Raw genomic sequence first — 22,188 nt, 5'->3', positions numbered from 1 at the left:
CTGTGTGCTACACTTGTGGGACTTAGCTGCGTGTGCTACCTTAATTAGTGTCGTCTTGCCACGGATGGCTTTTTTCTGGAGAGGCTGTTGAACTTATCCGCACACTTGTAAGCCCAGGTCGGCGTAGGTCACCTAGGTCACTCCGAATACCTGGTCCTCGACAGCTTGGGCACCTCTCCAGTGCCAACAAAATGGTTGCCATTAGCCTGTAGAGGATGACCGCTAACATCCCCATTAGATGCACTTTAAACTCCTGCAGTGTGTCCCAGCCATCCAACAATGACACTCTAGCTCTTCCTGGTAATCCCAGAGGCCCTTCACTGACAGGATGTATCAATTAACAGATTTGTTTGCTTTCCTCTCCCCCGGTCTCATTTGCATAGCAGCCGACTAACGTACCGCTCGAGTTCAAGAGCACTGTTGACATAGTGTTTTTCGTTTTTTTCCTCTTTCTCTACAGCAGGCATCAGAAGGGCCAGAAATGAAAAATTACCATACATATTACAACTCGGCTGCTCTGTTGATCCAAAAGTATCCAACAGAAATGGTTTGCAGCACAGGAACCACTCCAGGGCGAAGCATTGTTGACACTCATTCCTGTTCAGTCTTTGTCAAAGGGGAACTTAGCATTTCCAATGCTAAAGGACAGCTGTTGCTGGCAGGCCTCTTTCTCACTGTTTAAGGCGGTAATCTGTCAGGGCGGTATCATAGCCAGTGTGCTCTACCCCTAGGTGGAAGCAGACAAATGTGGCTCGGGGCTCCATGCATAGCAATGAGGCCAGACAGATGTAAAAATCCACTGTGGTTTTACAGCCTCGGTGCTCTGTGTCTGTTTGCCTGGATCCTCAGCTTCAACCTCTTTGAACACATCCTATCCCATGATGCAACAGTGTTACAAGGGAACATTTATGCTGTTTGAGTGGAGGCCTTCAGCGTGATCCAGAGAGACGGCAAACAACACACATTTAAAGTGTTTTTGTTGTTTTACAGATTCTCATTTAAGCAAGGATATTTTTCGAGACTCGTACTTTTACAGGTTTCTAAACATTTCTGTTACTTTTGTATGCATTTTTCTCTTTCACATAGTCACTTGGATACATTGTTGTGCAATGAAAATGAGGGTATTCATAAACTGAACGCAAATGTAATTCATATCCATTTGCTTGTAAGTGAATAAAAATGACTCATGGGATGGATGGTGAGACAGAGAGCATTTACACACATTGTCAAATTAAAGATAAAACCACAAGCCTTGGGTGCAACATGGTGATCCAGCAGTTTTGCGGGGTCATATTTCTTGCATAGTTTCGACAATCACTTTGCTGTGGCCTTCAGTCCAAAACCAGAATTATCAATTTCCCACCCATTTGGATATTAAGCACTAATTTACCATCAATCCACCATGCAAAAATACCCAGGGTCTATGCTCTCTTCTTTTGTGACTGATCAGCCACTCCTACACAAGTTCATTTCATTGTTGTCATGTTTTTGTGTGAATTCTGCAGGTTTGGGGGAAAGCAAAAGTAAAAACTATAGTGTGATATTAACTGAAAGCTAACTGTAATTATAATACATGGGAAAATAACCTAAATGTCACCTTGATTGGAATCACCCTCAGTCACCATCTACCAGCACAACCCTACCGCATATCTAGATGTGATCATTTAGGCTTTTTAAAAAGACTGCAGCCTTCAATGTCCACACACATGCAGAGAAACATACACACACTGACAATCCCAAAGATAATTATCTGCACCACTTGCATACTGTTCTCATGATTAGGTGTCAAAGTTCAGTAGCAGATAATGACTGTCACCACACATCATTACCTGCCTGTACAATTTGTGCTTAGTTGGGAATCGGCACACTCGGGCCTAACATATTTAGAAATGTCAATCACATTGAACTAGCAGGGAAGCGGGAACCAAATGTAAACACAGGGAGTATTTTTTGACACCTCACATAAGGGCGCAAGGCAAATTAGTCAGGAAATGACGCCGTAAATATGGAGTCTATCCCACTGCTTAATTTAGCTAAATATGCTAAGGTCTTCTTAATTATAACCACAGCAATTTCCATCACGGCTGCTGCTAGTTTAACTGCAGCATCTTGCAAATCACTAAATTGCAAACTTTTCTTTTTCCAAACAAGCCTGCAACTATGTTGATGTCTATAATTAACATATTTTTTCTAATCTGACAGAAATTCCTGGACAACAACCAGAAGCCCTTGTAGCTGCCTGAGTAAAAATATAGAAAGCTGAAGCCTTTTTCTACATATCCCATCTGCCTCTGTATCCATCATGTGAATATGTGACTTCTTTAATGGGTTTGGATAGATTGAATTAGATGGATGCAAACATGTACGGTGTGAGAAAGCTACTCAAAGCCTAAAAATGGAAAAAACTATTCTATTAGATATACTTTGTATTCTTAGGAGTTTATTCTGTCTGATGGTGTGCAGGATACTGAGAAAAACATAAGGCAGTACAGCATAAACGGTTATATCTCCCTATGTTTTTCTTTGCGTTTAGCAGATTACATATTTACAGGACATGGGTGATAAGTGAAACACAGAGTGTTTTTGTTTATAGCATGTTGAGGCACCACTTTCAAATGGTTTTGGACAACATTAGAATTTTTGCTACTGCCATGCTAGCATGTTGAGACAGAAGTTACCATATTTAGAGAGGGTTTCATGCTAAGTTGTTAGCTAAGGCTTTTAAGTTTGGGTAGCAACAGTGTTGGGGTCATTACTCAGAAAATGTAATGGATTACACGTTGCTCGTTAGTTTTCTTAAAAATGTTCCATATGTCACATAATTAGTCTGTTATCAAGACGAAACAGAAGCCAGGTGGACTTCCTCCATCTGTGCCACAACAATGAGCTCTCTTTCAGTATCACTTAGATCAGCAGTCTCCAATCTTTTTTGCACCACGGACCGGTTTATGCCCGACAATATTTTCACGGACCGGCCTTTAAGGTGTCGCGGATAAATACAACAAAATAAAACTAATACCGGTACCGAAAAAAAGAAAATTTATTCATAACACACGTGAAAAGACCCAGGAAAACTGAGTTAACGATAAAAACGTTAACAAAATAACGCTGAAAACTGATAAAAACCCTGAAAACCATACATTTCACACCTGAGCCTCAACTCTCGCGGCCCGGTACCAAACGACTCACGGACCGGTACCGGTCCGAGGCCCGGGGGTTGGGGACCGCTGACTTAGATCATTTCCTGTCACCATCTTAATTCAAAATAATCTTGTCTTCTTGCCTTTTTTTAAATACATCTCACACAACATGATAAAACTGCATCATCGCACCATGCAGTGCTCCTGTGTTGGAAGCATCTGCATTGTTGTGTTTATCCTGGGTTTTCTTTTAATTAGTCACTCGTCTGTGAAAGCTGTTCATTCATGCAGTTCTGCTCTGCATGGCAGGGTAACTTTAAATGAAGCAAATAAGAAAACTCTGCAACTCTGTCTGAGGTTTGGAGAGAAAAAATGCGACTATAGGTGAGGCTGCACCCGCACACACCCAGTTCAGTTGACACATCTCAAAAGAACCCATTAGAGGCCCAGTGTATAAAATGAAGATGGACTACTGTAAGTGACAACGTGAATCATGGGGGCATATAAAGCAGCCTCTCAGCCGAATGCTAATGATTAATGAGGCACGTGGGTAAACCTAGCTGCACATTGCTTCTTCTCCCACGTGCAGTTGCCATCTGCAATAAAATGTTCTCTTAAAGTTTGAAAAGTTAAAAAAAAAATCTGGATTGTAGATCTTTAAACCAGCAATCCGTGGCTGACAACTATAGAGGCGTTTTGAGACTCATAAAACGAAGACAGCTTTGGGGTGCTGTAATATTTATTTATTTATTTAAAGAACCTTGAGGTGCATATTGAGTCTCTTCATCTTGGCTGAATCCCCAAAGAGTTCCTAGTTTTTATGGTGCAAGTCACACATAGTGTGTTTTCAAGCCTCTTATCAACACTTCAGATTAGCAGGCCTGCAGTTCACACATTTTAGTTCTTGGCCTGTTAGGATCCTCAGAAACATGGTCCTTTGGACATGGTCACACTGCCAACAGATGGTGAGAGCATCTTTAGGCTTAGCGGATGGAGAATGACAGCAGATAGCTGAGTGTTTTGCTTAAAGAGACCCTTCCCCAGAAACATGAAACTCTTCAGGTCAGTGAATGAAATGTATGTTCCCCTGAGGCATAATTACTGTCAGATTTCAAACTTGTGTGACCATTCGTGGATGTTGTGGGGATGCGACTTTCATCAAGTTACTTAAATGCATAAATGCGACGATGAAGATGATGCCTTATGATGTTAAAAGCATTGATTGACAAACTGTTTTGCAGCATGTTATGTCAAGTCTAAAGATTTTCTGTTGTGGGGTCAAAGGTTAACAGTTTTTTGGTAAACTAAAAATACATAATGCTACTGTGCTTTTGTGGATTAAACTGCCTCTGCTTTAAATGAATAATATTCTAGTTCTCATCAGTGATGCAACATTTAGCACAATGTATCAGTTTTGTCTATGTTGATTTATTGTTACATTACATGCTTCAGTTGATATAAAGTTTTCTTCATTGAGATCCACATCTCTTTTTCAGTGGTGGCCCTATAACAGTATATAACAGGCACATAATACAATCACACATTATGCATGTTCATGTAGAATATGGAAAATGCCAAATTAGCCCTAAACACTGCTGTGTGATACAACCAAAATCAGATAGGGGAATCCTTGTCAAAATGATTATCTATTGTCATCATGTTTAGATTTTAAAAAAAAAACGTTATTTAGGTTTGTGTAGAATGTGTCTCATAAAAGTGAGACAGGCTTTTTAAACAATAACTCAAATGGTCAAATATCATGTGCGCTCTGTTTAATCTTCAGTTCCTGATCACTTTACCTCTGAACAATGCTCATGTGCAAAGGAAACAAGCAGGAGACGAGCGTCTCCTTGAGTCGTAGCGTCCCACAATATGTCTAATGAGGCATCAGGATAAAGTAGTTTGTTGTCTCGCGTAACCAGATGGATGTAGGCCGTGATTAAAACCAATTAACTCTCCCCCAGATCTAAATAACTTTTCTGTCATTAATGCACATATTTTACACCTCATTAGAGGCACCGTGATTGGAGGTGGAAAAAAAATGAAAAAGAAAGGAGAGGGGGGGAAAGGGGGAGTCATTTGCATTTTAGAGTCACAATATGCTTAGGAAGGGAAAACAGGATATTCATGCAGTGAGGAGAGAGAACGCGAGATGATGGAAAGAGCTTTAAAACAGTCCAGGCCACATCTGTGTGTGCTGAACAAGCTTCGGGAGGTGACACATGACTTCTTCTAATTAACTGGAAGATTTTTTTTTTTCTTTTTGGGGGGAGCTGTTGAAATCCGAATGGCCACTGCAGTCATCACCCTTCTCCCTCCCTTTCCCTTTGCTGAAATGTGCATCGTGGGGTGAAACGGGCAAGATGTTAACTAATTTTATTTTTAATCTTCCCTTTTGCCGCCGAGCGTGTCGTTCGGGCATCACGTCTTCTGAAATTTCCTCGCCTCTTTCATGGAAACATATTGGGGCAGAATTCGCCAGCTGTCGGCCTCCTCTCCCTTCTGCTGCCATTATCCTCAGGCCCCACCCCGCCTTATGGCCGGCCAGCCTGCCAGGAACAGGGCCCGTCCAAAATCAAAAGGTGGCTCTTTTCAATTCAGGCCATCATCATACGTCCCCCAAACTGGAACCCCACCCCTCACCCTCATCCACCCCCACCCATCCACCACCCGCGTGTACCACGTGTCTATCTTTGTTCCCACAATGCATATCCTACACAAGGCAGAGCTTTGGCTCTCTAACTCGTGATAGTGCCGCTCGTGTGACCGTACGCCAACCTTTCCATTCCCCCGCCCTCCCCTCCTTCCACTATACACTTCCTCAACCAACCTCATCACCCCTCAGCATGTTCTTCCGTGTATAGGGATGCATACAAGTTATAGAAGATGATTTCACAAGCAAACCCCTCCTGCGTGCACTTCCTTCACCTTTAATATGTTTCATTTTTTTATTCACACAAATCAAGAATTTCCTGTCATTACAAAGAAGATTTTTTTTTTAATACACAAGGTTTAGTTTAAAAGTGTGCGACTAGTGTCATTTGTTACTAGTCACAACAGTCTTTCTTGTATTGTCTTCTCCTTTTGAGTCTGTGTGGGTGTATGGGTAAAGATGTCATCAGTGCCAAGGAGGTAAATCAGTGATTCTGTTTGTTTGACTTTTGGAAAAAATAGATGCATTGGCATTAAAGTTTTATCACAGGTAGGGGATTGGACAAACCAAAGCTCTTTTAAAAGGAAGACTCGCCACTCCTGATTATCTAAAACTGCATGTATATGATAGTGCAATTGCTTAAAGTACTTAGAGACTAGTTTTTAAAGCTGGGGATCAAACCACCATTGCACATGACCCCATGTCACCTCCTGCTTGTGGTAGGCCCACAGGAGGAAGTTTTGAGTGTTTCGTAAGGTGGTTCTGACAACCTCCTTCTGACAGGAGGCCGTGGGGAAAGATATATCTCTCAGTTGGCTTGGGAATTCATCGGTGTACCTCTAGATGAGTTGGAGGTGGCTGGGAAAGGTAGGTCTGGGCTGGTCTGCTTAGGATGCTGCCCCCGCAAAAGCAAACCCAGGTAAGCAGTAAAAATGTTCAAATGTCCTTCTGGATCCAGGGAATCAATTCAGCCATGCTGTGAAAGTTTTGTTGTTTGTTGTTTGCCTTGGTGCAGATACCCGGGCGCAAACTGTTCTTGTTACAAATTGTAGTCCTAGTAAGTACTTCCTAAACACGATTTATTCATATGTTCTTCATTTAGTTTCTGGTTGTGGTACTTGATGGATATTACTGCCCATAATAAGTAGCCAGTTGTAAAAGACTAAGAAAAAAAGAAGTACATTATATTTTTATTAGAGTTGGACACTCAGTGCGCTCTTCAGGGCTACAAAGATTTCTTAAAATGGTGTTAGTCAAACATTTAGCAAATTTACATATAAACAAATCATTATAGCAAATTGATTAAAATTTCCTAATTTGTGAATTAATGTAAAAAACCAAAAACACACTGAATAATCATGCTGTGCGCTAGTCTGAATTTGCTCTGTTATTAAGTCTTTATTATTAATGTAATATGTACCAGTCCTGCAGCGGATTCTGTTAATATCTCACTCGCATTAAGCGAGTCTGTCTCTTGTGCAGCTTGTCCAGTGGATTATCTAAGGATGAGTTACTTCCTCTGCCCTCAGGCTCTATGTCATATGCTGTTTTAGGACCTGGGGGACTGAGGGACCCGTCCCTGTTGTTTTCTAATGGAATATAGTTTCCACTGAGACCTTTGAGATGACTGTGTGCAGTGCTGCCACTCGTCACAATCAGGCCTTGTCTTGAATTCAGAAAGCCTTGTCAGAATGAGAGGGAAAGAGAGTTTGATTTGGAAAGTGCTTGTCATAAACAGGGTTTTAAAACTTCCAGAGGTTGCTAAGGTGACTCGGAGTACTTTAGTGTGCCATGAGTTAAGGTTGTCTGTAGACATCGTGATGTCAAACACTGTCTTAGCAGTACCACAAACTGTACAGATGCATAGCAAAAATACAGAAACATTTTAATAAGTGATAAGTAGGAGACTAATAAAATACAAGAATTTCACTCATCAAAACTGTGCAAACTTTTTGGATGGTTTATACCACACCGTAAGTCTTATGTTTTTTCTTTAAGGCATTCACTGCACACATGCAGTCAAGTTTTACTCCACACACTGTTAGTAAGGGCGACATTAGCCACAGACTAAAACCTTTCTTTCTTTTTTTTTTACAAGGGTTTTGGTCTGTGGATAGTGTCGCCCTTACTATACTTGGGCATTTTAACATGGAAGTCTTGGTCCATTTTTAGAGGCACAGCAGGGGTTTTTTTAGGAGCCCTGTTTTATCTATAGATCCCCCCTTCTGTTTAAAAGGCCTGCAGAGGGTGAAAAAATAAGTTGGATTATATAAAAGTCTCAGAAACTGCACAAAACACTTGCCTGATGAACTTATGGTGTTATGGTTCAGACGAAAATGCCGTTTTCAAATCTATCCGGGCTAGTGTGGACGTAGCCTCAATCAGTAGTTTACAGTTCAGAAACAATGGAGTGTTAATTTTTGTAAGTTATGCTTTGACCTAGAATAAAATTGCCAATTAAACACTGTATGGTTTACGTTAGGGCTTCTTATGACTGACAAGGTGTTACCATGTCACTGGCTTCTAATTCAGATCTTTGTCCTTGATGTCTGATTTCAAAACATCTAGAAGACAACCTAACGCCAAGTCTTCAAACATAACTTTGCATACCAAAGAATGGCCTCTCAGAAGCTACAGTGCATTGATCATATGTATACAGTTTGACCAGTAAATCTAAAGTAACATTTAAATTAATTTAAATTACAAATTTCAGATAAAGGCACAAAATAAGTGTGCAAAAAATGCATACTGAGCTGGTGCTTCAGTAGGGGTCAGTCATTTGGTGAGTTTTTGCTGCAGCTTTGGCTCGTCTCTCCCGGGGCCAGAGCGATCTGGTGTGGTTGGAACGAGGGAGCATGGCTGGCATTTCCTCATTAGGATATTCGTTAGCCTCATTTTGGTGCTGTCACAGCCAATCTATGTTACAGCTCTCCACCCAGACCTCCATCGTTTCAAACAGGGAGAAAGACCGGGTAAGAGAACACATCTAAATATCTCAATAAACACTCTCTCCTCTGTTCGACAACTCTCAGCTCATTAGTAATGTGAGGAATTGTAAAAGGAGGCTCAGGTGTTTTTGGTAGATGGAGACAGACACCAAGAAAGCAAACACAACATTTATATTTAGTACTGATTTGCATGAATCCTTTACAGTATCAGAAATTATTAGCACAGTCACTGTAAGACGAGCTATTTCTTATGGTAAAAGTGATAGTATGTTAGAAGCAGGTTATTACCTGCTCTTGATTTTAAATAAAAAATAAATCAAACTGTAGGAGAAGATTTTGTAAAACCATAATCTAAAATAATAAATTACATATAAGCCGTGTTTTTTAGACCATTATTTTATTGATTTGTATTTATTTATCCTTACATTTCCAAAAGTATGGTTCTATTGTAGATTTAATATTGTTAAAAAAAATAATAACAAATTGCATGGTTAACTCTGATTTACAGCAATGGCTCTGTTTGAGAAATTTACCATATTTAAGGTGACATTATTAATCTTAGGGCTCTGTCTGGGTCATTCAGTCAGCTATGTGTGTTTAGGTCTGTGTGTGTACATGTGTCACAAACCAAATGTTATGCTCAGACTATTTATTATTTTCCTTGTGTACCAGCGTTAATTCAGTCTAACGAAAGTGCTCATTAGTTCTAATAAATCCTGTGACTTTGCCTTGTTCCACTGGAGCCTGACCTTTCTCCGTGCACTGCCCGTAAAATCTCCTGCTAGGATTTTCACTGTTTGATGCCTCCGTTAATTGGGAATGATTTGAGCTTTTTCTTCTGCTTTTGTCGCCAGTCGAATTCAGCATGGAGCTAATGGCAAATGTCACTGTGAATTGGCTCCTACATTAGCGGGGAGAGAACACAATTTTCCTCCCCCCCCCACCACCTCCCAACGATATATGTACATCACTAAGATGGACCTTTGGTATGCCATCATCCTCATTAATAGGGGGCTTCCTTGAAAGGGAGCAAAGCAACAGTTGTGGGCATCATGTGGAAGCATCAGAAACAACAGGATTATTTCAACCTCACTACCTCTTGTCATTAGCCTGTGCCCTCCACATCTTAAACAGCGCTAATGAACAACAACGATTTGCCAAGAAAAAAAATGGCGAGCCAAAGATTAGAAGGACACAGGACGATCAGATCTAATTATGTTTGTATACCTCAAACAGAATGGCATTTGGCTGAAAGGTCAAGAGAAATCCCCAGTCTTAATCTACCAAACCTGTGACTTCTAGCCCTTTTCTATATCGGCTAATAGCAGCTAGCAATAAATAAAGCTGAAACTTAACTCCTGAGAGACTGAGGCAGAACTTTGCCCAGAGGATTCGTTCATCGAGTAAAGTTTGGTTCCATACTAAATGCACTTTGAAGTGCAGGGCTGGATGTGATTTTCCTTGACAAAAGTAGATCAAGGAAAATCTTCCAAGTAAAATTTCATTAAAGTTGGTAGGGAGATGTCATTTGCATAAAGAAAGAACCTGACGATCCTCAGTGGATCTGTGTTCGACTACTCCGCCCAGGCTGCACTGTCGAGTGCAGATCTACTGAGCGCCGTGCAAGCTAGCAAGACAGAAGCTAAGCTCGTTGCAACATGGCAAATTGAATCTCCCCCACCCTCATGCAGATCTGGCGTTTGGAACTATCTTGGTTTTCATGTGAAGCATGACCCTGAAGGTAAGCGCGTCATGGACAAAAGTAAAACAGTATGTCAATTGGTGGAAACTAGTGCGTTAGCGCAGTTAGCTTGTTAACATGTTGACACCGTCCAGCCCCACGCACGGGGCAATCCGCGGTAGCTCGTTAACGGAGATTTGCCGCGTTATGGCGTTAATGTCATTTTAACGAGATTAACGCTGACAGCACTAGTGGGAACACAACGAATATGACTGCACATTTACGCCGACATCATCCTAGTGCAAAGACAAGTGGAAGCAGACAAAAACAACAAGCACGCATGCTACAAACTTTACCCGAGTCATTTAGACAGCCGTTAGCACCTAATTCTCCTTATGGGGACCTGATATGTTTAATATGCTGCTGAGAGTATAGCCCAGAAGAAGCTATAATATAGCTTTTATTTTGGAAAGAGCCATTTCTCTGTAATAAACTCTCTTTTCCAAAGATGAGTGATTTCCTTGTTTCAGCAACAATACACTTAAAAACTGTACGTTTGAGTTAAAATATATATGTATAATTTTAATAAATGACAAATTAAAAAGGCATGAACATTTTTTTGTATTGAAAAAATATCGAACCGTGACACCAAAGTATCGAACCGAACCGAACTGTGAATTTTGTGTATCGTTGCACCCCTAGAATTTAGGTGTGAGGACGCTTCTAGTTAAGGTTTGCAAAGTTTTTGGTTCAAATTTCACAACAGGTTTGTGTTGGTCCAGCTGACGTTGATATATTTGGGGAAGTGTATGCACAACATCAGGATACACAACTTGTAATCTGTGATAGTCCTGGTGAGGGGGTAAAATAATCTCAAAGCACCTGGCTAGTTTAACTAGCATGTTGGCTCAGGTGTTGTCATTATTTGCTGTCATATGGTGCGTTGTTCTATACTACTTCACAGTGAGAATCATCAGAATCTCCATCACTCTGTGTCTAAACAGCAACCTCAGAGAGAAAATATACAACAAAAATATACAACAAGAAATTGCCAAAAATTGCAGTTCCTCTAATGACCACTTGAGGATGACTCCAGGAGTGAGTTGATCCCCAGAGAGTGCCATGTTAAAACACAACACGTGCTTACAACCTGGTACGCCAATGAATAGTTTGCTCTATCATAGGTAATGGGATGATTTTATTTAAAAAGTCCTCCATTTGGATACTGGAGTTAAAGGTGCACAGCAAAATCTCCAGTGTTAAATTAACACTAGAGAGTGTCTATATGGGTCCACACCTCTGAGTGTTAAATACAACACTGTTGAGTGTTAAATTAACACTTTTGACAGTGTTATATGTTTAAAAGTAACCTAGTCAGTTCTGAAGATTAGCAATGGCTAACACTGAGCAGTGCTGATTTTCTAACACTGGAAAATAACTCAAAATGTTAGAAATAGTCCATAATAATAATGAATGAATAATGTGATGACTCAGTCACCAACATCTTTGGCCAATCAGCATACCCTAATCTAGTTCTTCTTTATTAACTTAGTCCTACATGTTTATGACACTCCACAGTCATAAAGCTAAGTAAATCGGACATGCCTTTTCCAACATGAATGTAAAATATATTTAGTTTATCGAGAAATCAATTATCTGTGTTCAGCACTGAACCACACTTGCACTAAGAAACTCTTTTCCTCACATTGCAGACTTCTAACTTTATTCGTCAACTCAGCCAAATAATGTGCTTATGTCCTTATCTCTGTACTCACTTACTCGCTCAAATTGTATTTTGTTAACAAACATGAAAAATAGCAGGCGTCAGATTGCAGCCATTCATTGACACTCGCACCCTTGAGACTGTGTCCTTTCAGTTGATATTGCCTTCCGTCCCAGCGGATCTATTTGGAGATTGAGGATGGGGACGGGCCATTTTGAAAATGCTATATTCACCCATCATGTGCTAAAAACATAGTCTGTCATAAAACTGATTATATTTTTTGCTGTTAATGTGCATTGTGGGGAGAAAAAGGATGGCAGCCAGGGAGATGGAGGGGATGAGGAGGGAATGATAGGGAGAACCTTGATTAAAGTAAGATGCATGCGCCTCTATGAATCAGAAAATATAAATCACGAGTCAGTGTAGCAGTGTGAATCTCAGCAGGCAGCGAGTAAACAGCCCATTAGATTTAACTGAGCATCATCACGCTCCAACCTAACTCTCTTCGCTCACTTTTTGTAAAAGCTCTCTTTTCTGCGCCTCATGATTCTTTAATGCTTCAGCAAACTGACTCTCTGCTTGACTTCAATAAATATGCAACACTAAATATGTTGCAGTATACGTCCTCGAGTTTCCTCGGGGAGAGAAAAAATGTGCTTGTCGGCATTGTAAGTAAGTGCAGTCTGACAAACTGTGCTGTGACCGAGTTCCTCCCTGCGTTGGGTGTCTCTTTGGTGCCTTGTCTCCTATAGCATGATTCACCAGAGCAATAACGGGGCAGTTAGGCGTGCTCTGGTTTCTGCTTTTGCCCGCATCATCATCATCGCGGATGGACTTTGTCGTTTCCACTGCACATTGAGCATTAGGGCAGCAAAGGTCCGTTTCAGGCAAAGCAGCAGCTGGACGATAGCAGATGCACTTCTCGAAAAAGAGACGCAAGCGTAAGACGTGTGGCAGAAATATGGGGGAATGGGGCAAGAACATATCACAAGGGCGCGGCTTCATCTCTGCTGCTTGTCTTGTCTCGTCGAGCGTATGTGCTGTCCTTTGCTTCTTACAGGCAGCAGCTGAGCCAGTCGCACTGGGGTCTGTGCACTCCCCACTCCACTCAGCCTGGCGTCCGCCAGCTCGGGGGCTGACATTTCCAGAGGTGCTAAGTCACTCAGCATCTTGTTACTCCCTCTGACAAGTCGAGCTGCATCATAGCGAGTGCCAGCGGACTTGAGCTGAGGCCAGGAGGAGAGGCCTCTTTCACACAAGTCACTGATCTTCCCTGCTGGAGGTGCTGAGATCTCAAGGTGTTTACAGAAGATCGGGCGAGGTGTCAATCATGCTTTTGGCCTGGCACGCTACCCCTGGTGCCAGTCAGGTGTGAGGAGTAGTGTGAGGTCGAGGCAGGGGATTGGTTGATGGAAGGGAAGGGCATCACAGTGACAGCTCCGCGGTGTCAGCGGTCAGATTGCCCAAAACCAAACTTCATGGCGGATTTTCTTGGGTGCAGTGGTCGAGAGTGACACAAGTTCCCCACCCGGAGGTAAAAATAGAGCTTGATTCACTTGTCATTTTGCACCGAGTGCAGTCGCAACACACCATGAAGGAGTCCGGGATCATCTGCTCATTCGGCCTGTCAGCTGGAGAGTTATTGGAGGGTTTAGAGAAAAGGTCACTCTGCTGCTGAACTGACTGTTCAGTCTTTCAGTAAAAGAGAGATGTACAGAGGAGTAATTAGGCCATGGGTCTGCTTCACTACAGCTGCAATTTCCACTTATTTCCCCTGAAAAGTGACTTTGAAACTCACGTTTAACTTGTTTTCACAGCCATCCAACAATATGTAGAGGAGATGCCAGGTGGAAAGAAATCAGGCTTTGTTGTAGTTCAGTTTCAAAGACTGAATGTCTTTACTTATGCAGGAAAAATGTTTAATGAATTGACAGATATTGCCTCAGGGAAGCTTAATATGTATTCAAGCTCTTTTACAGAAATAAACACACCAAATCCCCCCAGTTTTTAAAAATTTCAGATGAAATATTTCACAGTCTTTTCCAAACTAGTCAACTTCATTCGTTCCGGCGTTTCACTACATTGGAGACACAATCCAAGCGAAATGATGTACTCTCCTGCTTCGAATCCAACGTTTGAGCAAAGCAACTCAACAGATGTAATTTGATGGCCCCATTTTTAATTCCTTTGAAGTCTCTCAGACAACGAGGGGAGGCAGAGAACCACCTTTCTATTATGCATGTGTTGCCATTACCCAGTGAAGAGTTTGGCCTGACAAGGTGGCGTCTCCCATCATGAATTAATCACCCTGCACTATTCATCAGAGGTGACTTTGAAATTTTGAGCATTTTTAAATCACAGACTGATTTTTTTCGGGGGGGGAGGATATAATTTATTCAACTTGAGGTTTATGCAGTACATAATCAGCCATTCCTTGGTGTCTAATTGCCAATATGTACCTCTGAAGGATTCAATACACTGCAAGAAGATTAAGAGGAAAAAAAGAAAGACAGTTCAAAAGAGTTGGAAGTCAAATGAAAATGTCCATTTGCAGTCTCCTGTGAATTTATTGAGTGGGTTCTGAGTGTTTAACTTTCATTCTGATAATAGCACGGGTGTTTCGCAGATTACTTTGTGCCAGTGTTCTTTTTATTGAAAGCAATTGGTGCGCAGCACAACCGAGGCCCTTCTGATAAGCCTTGCTCTCAAATTAATCTATTGGAAAAGAGGAATATTTGACTATCAACTCTAATTGTAGCATGTTTCACAAGGCTGATAGCAGTGCATGTGGTGTGGACTGCTAATTAAGACAGCAGACAAAAGGAGGATGCAAAATATAAAAAAAACTGCAAGTAGAGAAAGGGATATAGCAGTAGTGCACAGAATAAGAGGTCATTCTAAGATCTAAAAATGATAAATATTTGCTGTGTTTACTGACGGTTCTGTATATTTATGTCCATTATAAGCAGGGGTGCACATAAGTGGTCCGCAGGTGCCCATTCGCTGTCAAAATAAAAGACGCGCACCAGATAAGAAGTTGCAACGCGTGTTTGCGTACATAAGACATAAGACATAAGTCTTTTGGGATGTAGTGGAATGGCAGATTCACATCATTGATCATTGACTGCAACAACTGTGTGATGCTGTCGACATGGACCAACATTTGGACCTTGTTGAATCTATGCCACGTAAAATCAAGGCAGTTCTGAAGGTAAAAAGGGGGGTTCAACCCAACACCAACAAGGTAAGTGTATACTAATGGATTAGCCTCGTTGCTAAAAAGCCCTGGGAGATACTTGCTGTGTTGGGTGAACTTTCACACATAACTGCAGACAGTTTCCAAATCTTTGACTGTACCAGAGTAGCTCTGCTTCATTTGCAGTTTAAAATGTGAAAATGTGTGATGTGCACCCCCATTTAAAGAAATGACATCAAGCAAGTATAAATATTTACTCGTACGCGTAACAGTCAGATGATGAACTGCCACCTTGTCAAAGCAGCAAACTTTTTTATCTGCTTTTTAGTGTTAGACTGTTATCAGACTGATCAACAGATCCTAAAACGTTTGTAATCTGAAACTTGGGACCAAACTTGTGTCAGTAATAGGTACACGAGGATGATTTTGGGAGGATTTCTTTAAACAGGCCTGTGACACCCTCTGTCCTCTGTTGGTTGGCAGATATTCAGGTGTTTTTTCTTCTTTTCTCTGTTTTGTGCACTGTGTTCCTTTCTTACCTCCTCTCCGTTGCTCCGCCCTCTTTCTCCCCCTCTCTTCTCTCAGTCTCTGAAAGAGATTCAGTTTGGGGAGAGGATGTGGGGAACAGCTGGGCCCCATCACTTTTCATTGTGGGCCTGGGAGAGACGTAGCTGACAGAGTGATGCACAGATCCTGTCCTTGCTAATGACTGCGCCATTCTCCATCATTATCACCATCATTAGGAAATTAGGGGGACAGAAGGTATTTACTGTAAACCTGCCACCTCCCAAGGAGAGATAAATAGAAACTGATAAATGCAATCGTGTGATGCTGCCTGTCTATTAACCTTCCCATTTTCCAGCTCCAGCATATGCACATTTAACAGTCATTAATATTCTCTAATTGGGCCAGATTTTAGTGAGGAAAATACTCTTGGTGTTTTTGGTAACGGAGTGATGCTGCATCAAAATGTGACTCTCAGAGGTGAGTTAACAGTACACAATGTCGCTGGGACATTTTTCTAGCTCACCTGCACATCCCAAACTCCCAAGCTGCACAGACATTGTTACTGCAATTAAGTTACATATAGAGTTACATATACAAATAGCAAAGCATCTATACTTTAGAAGCACATTTTCTTATATGCAACTTGCTGGATATGTAGTTTGTCCCAAGATGCCATTTTTAACCATTTAAGCTCCACTGTGTGACAGACTGTAGGCTAACTGACATCTTGCTAACTGCTTGGCAGCCCTGCAAAAGCTGATTGTTCGGTGTTTGACTGTGTTACAGCTGGATAACAGCGGGACACTGCTGGCGTCAAGGACACACACAAACACACCCACAGAAATCACACATGCATCCAATTGTCGTAGGTTTAAGGGAAACATCAGCCTGCTCAGCAAATATCTTCAGCATGTATGTTCGGCACGGGCGCCTATGAAGTACACACAGACTCACTAAGCTGGGGGCAAGGAGACTCTGTACATTGTCTGATAAAGAAGGCTTTCAAAACTGTTTAGCTTTCATGTTTTCAGAGTGATGTGTAATCGTTTTACCTTCTGGACAGCAGAAGAGTGTTTAGTTGGACAGTGCCACTTAGTTTCACAGCACAGATAATTTGATTGTGTTCTTCTGTTACACTGTCAGCACTCTAATAGCCAACATTTAGAAATTCAATATTTTAATAAGCTTCAAGTGTTTATTTTGCTGCTAACAAACAACAACGGTGTAATTAAAAGCAGTGACTGACTGATTTCAATGAAATCTGATAAAACTTTGTAGGAGTGTAGAGCGGAGTCATGTTAACAATCCACCAAACCCTTCAAGGTCAACTCAGTGACTTACTGGTTGAAAATGGACAAACATGCCTTACGCCATAGAAGCCATGACTCTTACAATGTGTATGTCTTGTCAACATATAGAAGGGACTGTGTAAAGATTTAAAATATCATGTCACATTTGACCTCTGACCTGTCCTTCAAGGTCTATAGATTGATCTGAAGGTCTAAGTCATAATAATACTATATCGAGCTATTTTTACATCTGTGTTTCTTACCACCATTGTTTTTATTGACAACATGTAGGCAACATACAGGGAATAATATATGGGAATTCTTAATATCACATTACTGTGGACCCTAACTTTCATAAAATGTATTTTATCATGGAAAAAGTTTAAATGTTATTGTTGTTGTTTGGGAAATTTGACCTTTAACCCCACTCTTATATTTTTAAAGCTGCCTTTCTTTCAAGTTGACCCCAAAATGCGTTACGGCTTTAAAGAATGTATTGTCAAGAGAAAGAGAATGAGTGGCCTAGTTAGTTAGAAATGTAGTCTAGTGTAATATTAAATGTATTAATTTTATTTACAAATCAATAACTATTATCCATTTTCTGCGCCTACATAACAAAAATCTTTCCACTTGTTTTTATTGTACTACATACTTCTTAGAGTACATTTAAAAACACAGGAATGTTATTGAAAATCACCTTTTTCAGAAGTATAGGAGGCTAAGTTGGGCACTGTCAGCTGCCAGTAATTTTGTGTAATGACTCCTTAATGCAGCCTCACATGGTCAATGTCTGTTATGAACTTGAAGAAGAGCCATAGTTAGTTTTTCTGGCCCCATTTTTTAAGACATTAGAATGTTAATCTGTTGTGCACTTCTCTAAAACATGGAATTATAAATATATAAAATCTGTAAAATAAACACATTGTTTGCTTATTTTTCCCCTAAAATCTCCTAAATTGATCTCAGGATTCCTGGTTGGAAGCTTGCAGTCTACTGTTGAAGGAGTTGCATGTAAAGATTGTCACACTGTAACAGCATGAGGAGTCTGTGTGTTTAGTAGTACAGCATTTGTATCTCTCCTTACACGTGTTTAAATGTGGATCAAATCATTTAATGTTTGAGAGTGAATGACTGGATTTTATCCAAGTAATTAATAAGTAAGTAATTCAAAAGAGAATATGTTCAAATTGGTTATACTGCATTTATTTGAAGTAGAATTGTGTTTATGGTTTGCATCAACACCAGGAAGCGATTTGGGGTCACATCTGACAAACATCTATCACGTTTGAATGAGTTAGGATGATAAAAATCACAAACAACCTCCTCCTCAAATCACTGGCAAGGCCTTCGTGGGCGCTGTCAATGCAGCTGATGAAATTAGATAACACAAGTGTAATTTTATAATGAAAAACAAAAACGCTGATGTGCCTTTGATGCAGCAATTAGAGGGGGAGATCCTAATGATGATAATTTGAGTTTTAATTCTGAACCCACTAGTGACTGGCAGAGTCTATCAATTACTGCATAAAACAGGCCCCAGCTGCAGCAGCCACGGCAGCCGCCTCCCAAATTGCCGTCTAAACTGCTGTCGTCTCTTCTCCCATCGCTCGCCGGCGTAATTGCAGTTTAACCAGTTCATCATAATCACACAACAGTTTCCCTTCCCAGTAGAACAGGGATGTGATTTTCACATCCAGAGTGTGTGCTGAGGACTGTGTTTGTGTGTGCAGATGTCTGTTTCTATATGGATGTGTACAAGTGTTTGTTTTCAAGAGAAAAAACAGGCCCCACGCCTACCCCCAAACCCCTCAGAAAGGGGCTTTGGTCTTAACTCCCCCAAAATTGGCCACCATGGTCAGCTGAGTTTTCTTTACTAATACATAAAACACATTATTGTTAGCAAGAAATAGCAATAAAAGTCATAGACTTTTGTTAACCCTCATCATAGGTGATAGCTATAACTCCTTACTCCTCAAATAAATTTACATTTATTTGGAATTCAAAGAGTCATCATAGTAATGGCTGAGCTATTTGCTACTATCATGCTACAGGTGTCTTCCATTCTGTTGTCAAATGAAGATACATGTGCATACAGAAGAGTTTACTTTTTTAATTTCCTAAAAAAAGAAATGGACTGACTGCCAAAGCTTACAGGCTAATTATAAAAAATATGTTTTATTTGTTTCAACTTGAGAGAGAAATCCTTCTTCTGGTGCTGATACAAATACTTTCACTGTAGTTTGACCTTAATGTAAGATAAATTACAGAAATCAGACAAATCAAAGATGTTCGTGTATCAACAAAAATGTTACATTTAATCTCTGTGTGTAGATGAAGCAGGCAGAGAGATTTTTTTAACTTCTCTCATTTGGCCCCCTGCCGTCTAAATCTCCCCTTTCCAAAAGAGAAAAGGCAAATTTCAAGGTAGAACAACTCAGTTTTGTTTTTCTGCATCTTAGCCAAATGCCACTTGATGCCAGCATGATCAGCATTTCCACCACCAGCTGCAGACAGGAAGACAAGCACAGCAAGCATGTTACACTGAATATAAACTAAGAGCATGCTTTCTTCACTTACTGACAGCTCATAGTGTTGGTGATCTATTAGATGTACCACATTGTTACTTTATGTGCTGTAAATGGCTGTGGATAGGGGCGTCAGCTGAGTTCCCACAGTCTCAAAGGGATTCTTTTCAGCTGAGAGGGTAAATATAACAATCGATTGTGGTCACTGTGAACATTGTAGTAGCTATTCATTGAAAAATGTATCATTTATGTTTGTAAGACTCACAGAGCCAATTGAAATAATCAAAAGATCTCAGCAAGTTGTTCAGCAGCGCTTTAATCACCTTGGGTGACAGGAAGTAGAGGAGGTCATCTACTAATCCGAAGGTTGGTGGTTCCAGTCTGCCTGCCAAATATTCTTGGGAAAGATACTAACCCCAAGTATCGATGTGTGTGAATGTTAGATAAAAAGCACTGTGTCAAGTTGTATAGAGCACTTTGAGTGTGATTTCCTGAGGTCAAATGGTCCAGGATGTGAGTGGGCGTTAAGGCGTCTGGGGAGGGATCTCAAAACTGGATTATAGATGGCAGACAGGTGATGTTGTAAACCCCCGCCTCTGTCCAAAGATGGTCGTTCACAGTGGACATAGATGGCTTCTTTCACTCCTCTTTCAAACCTTGACTGATTGTGACCCACACCTGTTTTCACACTTGGCTCGTGTGATTAGGCAGAGGATCAATAGGGGGTCCATGACCCTCTTGGGGACACTCCCATAGGGCTTAAAATCTGGGACTCTCCACCAATCGCTCTTAGAACTGAAGAAGCTTCTTGGATAGGAGGTGAAACATCTTCAAGAAACCCAAAGAAGTCCAGACGCTTTTCTTTCCAAGCTCCTTAGACTACGATGACCTGGATGACTGAGAACCTTCACAAACAGTCCATTTTACATTCTTCCAGAACAGAAAACTATGTAAGCTGTGCGAGATGTGGAAAATTCTGAGTTTATCTTTGCACCAAAAGGAAAGATGTATGGTTGCAGCGTGTAGTCCAGATGTTAGTCAATTTTAAAAAGAGGTGTAGTAAACAAAGATTTTGTCTGGTATGTTTTGTTATACGTGTCATTTCCTGACAGACTTCTTTTTAAATTAATGTTTATGCAATTTGCTAATAATAAATTCTTAATGTTTCTAGCTGCTGCATAGATAAATTCTGTATAATTTTAATTTTGTCAGCATTCACAGTATTCGGTCTCTATCACTGTCATTACACATATCACACTGCTGCTCAGGCTTCTGTTTGGATAGAAGTAGCTGTATTCACAAATTGTTTTCCACTCACTCTCACTGTGCTGTGTTTTATGATCACTATTAAGCTGCTACCAAAGTAATTCAACACACAGAAGTTGCACATTTAAAGACTTCAGGCTGCGTGCTTGCTTTAATCACTCTCCATTTATTAGAAACCAGCCTTTATTTGTTCAGCTATGATTTAAAGCTTAACAACTAACTGAATACTCATTATATTTGAGAAATGATTAAAGACACAGAATCTAGATGGAAATAGGGCGTTGGTGGACAGCTAGTTGTTTTCCTGCAATCATTTTCATTAGAAATACATAATCACACAATCCTAAATCATGCAACAAACATCTTTCATTATCTGTCTCTGCAGCAGACCAGTGACGCTCTCATGGTGATGCAGGTCCAAAAGTTTCCAGAAGAGCAGGCGAAGAAGGAAGTCAGAGGGCTGGATCAGCTGTCCTGTGATCTCCCGTGCGAGCCAAGCTGTCTGATTGGCTGGAGGGCTGGAGGGCCATCTTGCCTCCCTGGCAGGCAAGTGGCTCAAGCAGTTTGGTTGAGGAGGTGTGTGTGTGTGTGAGAGAGAGAGACGAGAGGAGGGGTAAGAATTTGGAAAAGCAGAGGGTGAAAATGTGTGGCTGTTGGGGTTTTATGACAGAGGACTGCGAAGATGAGGGATGGATGGCTGTTACATATGTGTGTATGCATTGTGGCATATGTGTCTTTGTACTGTATGAGCATATATGGGCAAGAAAAATCATGGAGGTCATTAAAAATGTCAAAGTTTCTGAAACAAGGCCAAAATAAGGCCTAAAACATTACTCGCTCTGCTCGTCTCTTTATACTGTAGTTGTGCAAGTGTTTGTTTACATAAATATGGTTTTAATTATGATAAAACTAAGAAGTCAGATATTTAGCAAGGCTTTATCTTGGTTGCCACAGCTGATGGGGGGAGAAATCTGGGCTCTGTTCAGGCATCTCTAAAAAACAACCATTTATTTATAGATATTTGACAACCTGCTTCAGCTGCCTCTTTTTGTACTTTTTCATCCATCCAAGGAAATGATGCCTTGTACAATCAATTTATTAGCGAACAATCCACTTAGTCTTATTTTGAAAGTTCAGTTATGCGTACCGGTTAGCACTGGTCCTTCCTGTTTGTGTTTCTTTTCCATCAGGCTGACCAAGGTTTTGTTGAGCCTCACTATTGGTCAGAAGGACATTCTTCTCCTCTGTCAGCAGTAATGT

The 22,188-nt window shown here is 40.8% G+C and overlaps 1 long non-coding RNA gene across 1 annotated transcript in view; it reads left to right on the top strand.

The window, feature by feature from the left end:
• The window catches only part of LOC147318024 (uncharacterized), a 74,072-nt gene extending 52,358 nt beyond the window's left edge, over positions 1-21,714 (top strand). The window contains exon 4 of the long non-coding RNA XR_015131920.1: positions 21,314-21,714. This is a non-coding gene — a long non-coding RNA (uncharacterized LOC147318024). The remainder of the gene's footprint in view (positions 1-21,313) is intronic.
• Positions 21,715-22,188: the final 474 nt, after the last annotated feature.

The sequence above is a fragment of the Aulonocara sp. 'chitande type north' Nkhata Bay genome, linkage group LG12 (assembly GCF_057382095.1).
Source record: "Aulonocara sp. 'chitande type north' Nkhata Bay isolate Kocher_YH1m ecotype deep benthic linkage group LG12, A_spYH_male_GT1.1, whole genome shotgun sequence".
Lineage (NCBI taxonomy): Eukaryota > Metazoa > Chordata > Actinopteri > Cichliformes > Cichlidae > Aulonocara > Aulonocara sp. 'chitande type north' Nkhata Bay.
Note: the sequence above shows the minus strand (reverse complement) of the source record. Positions and strands in the feature narration are given on the sequence as shown.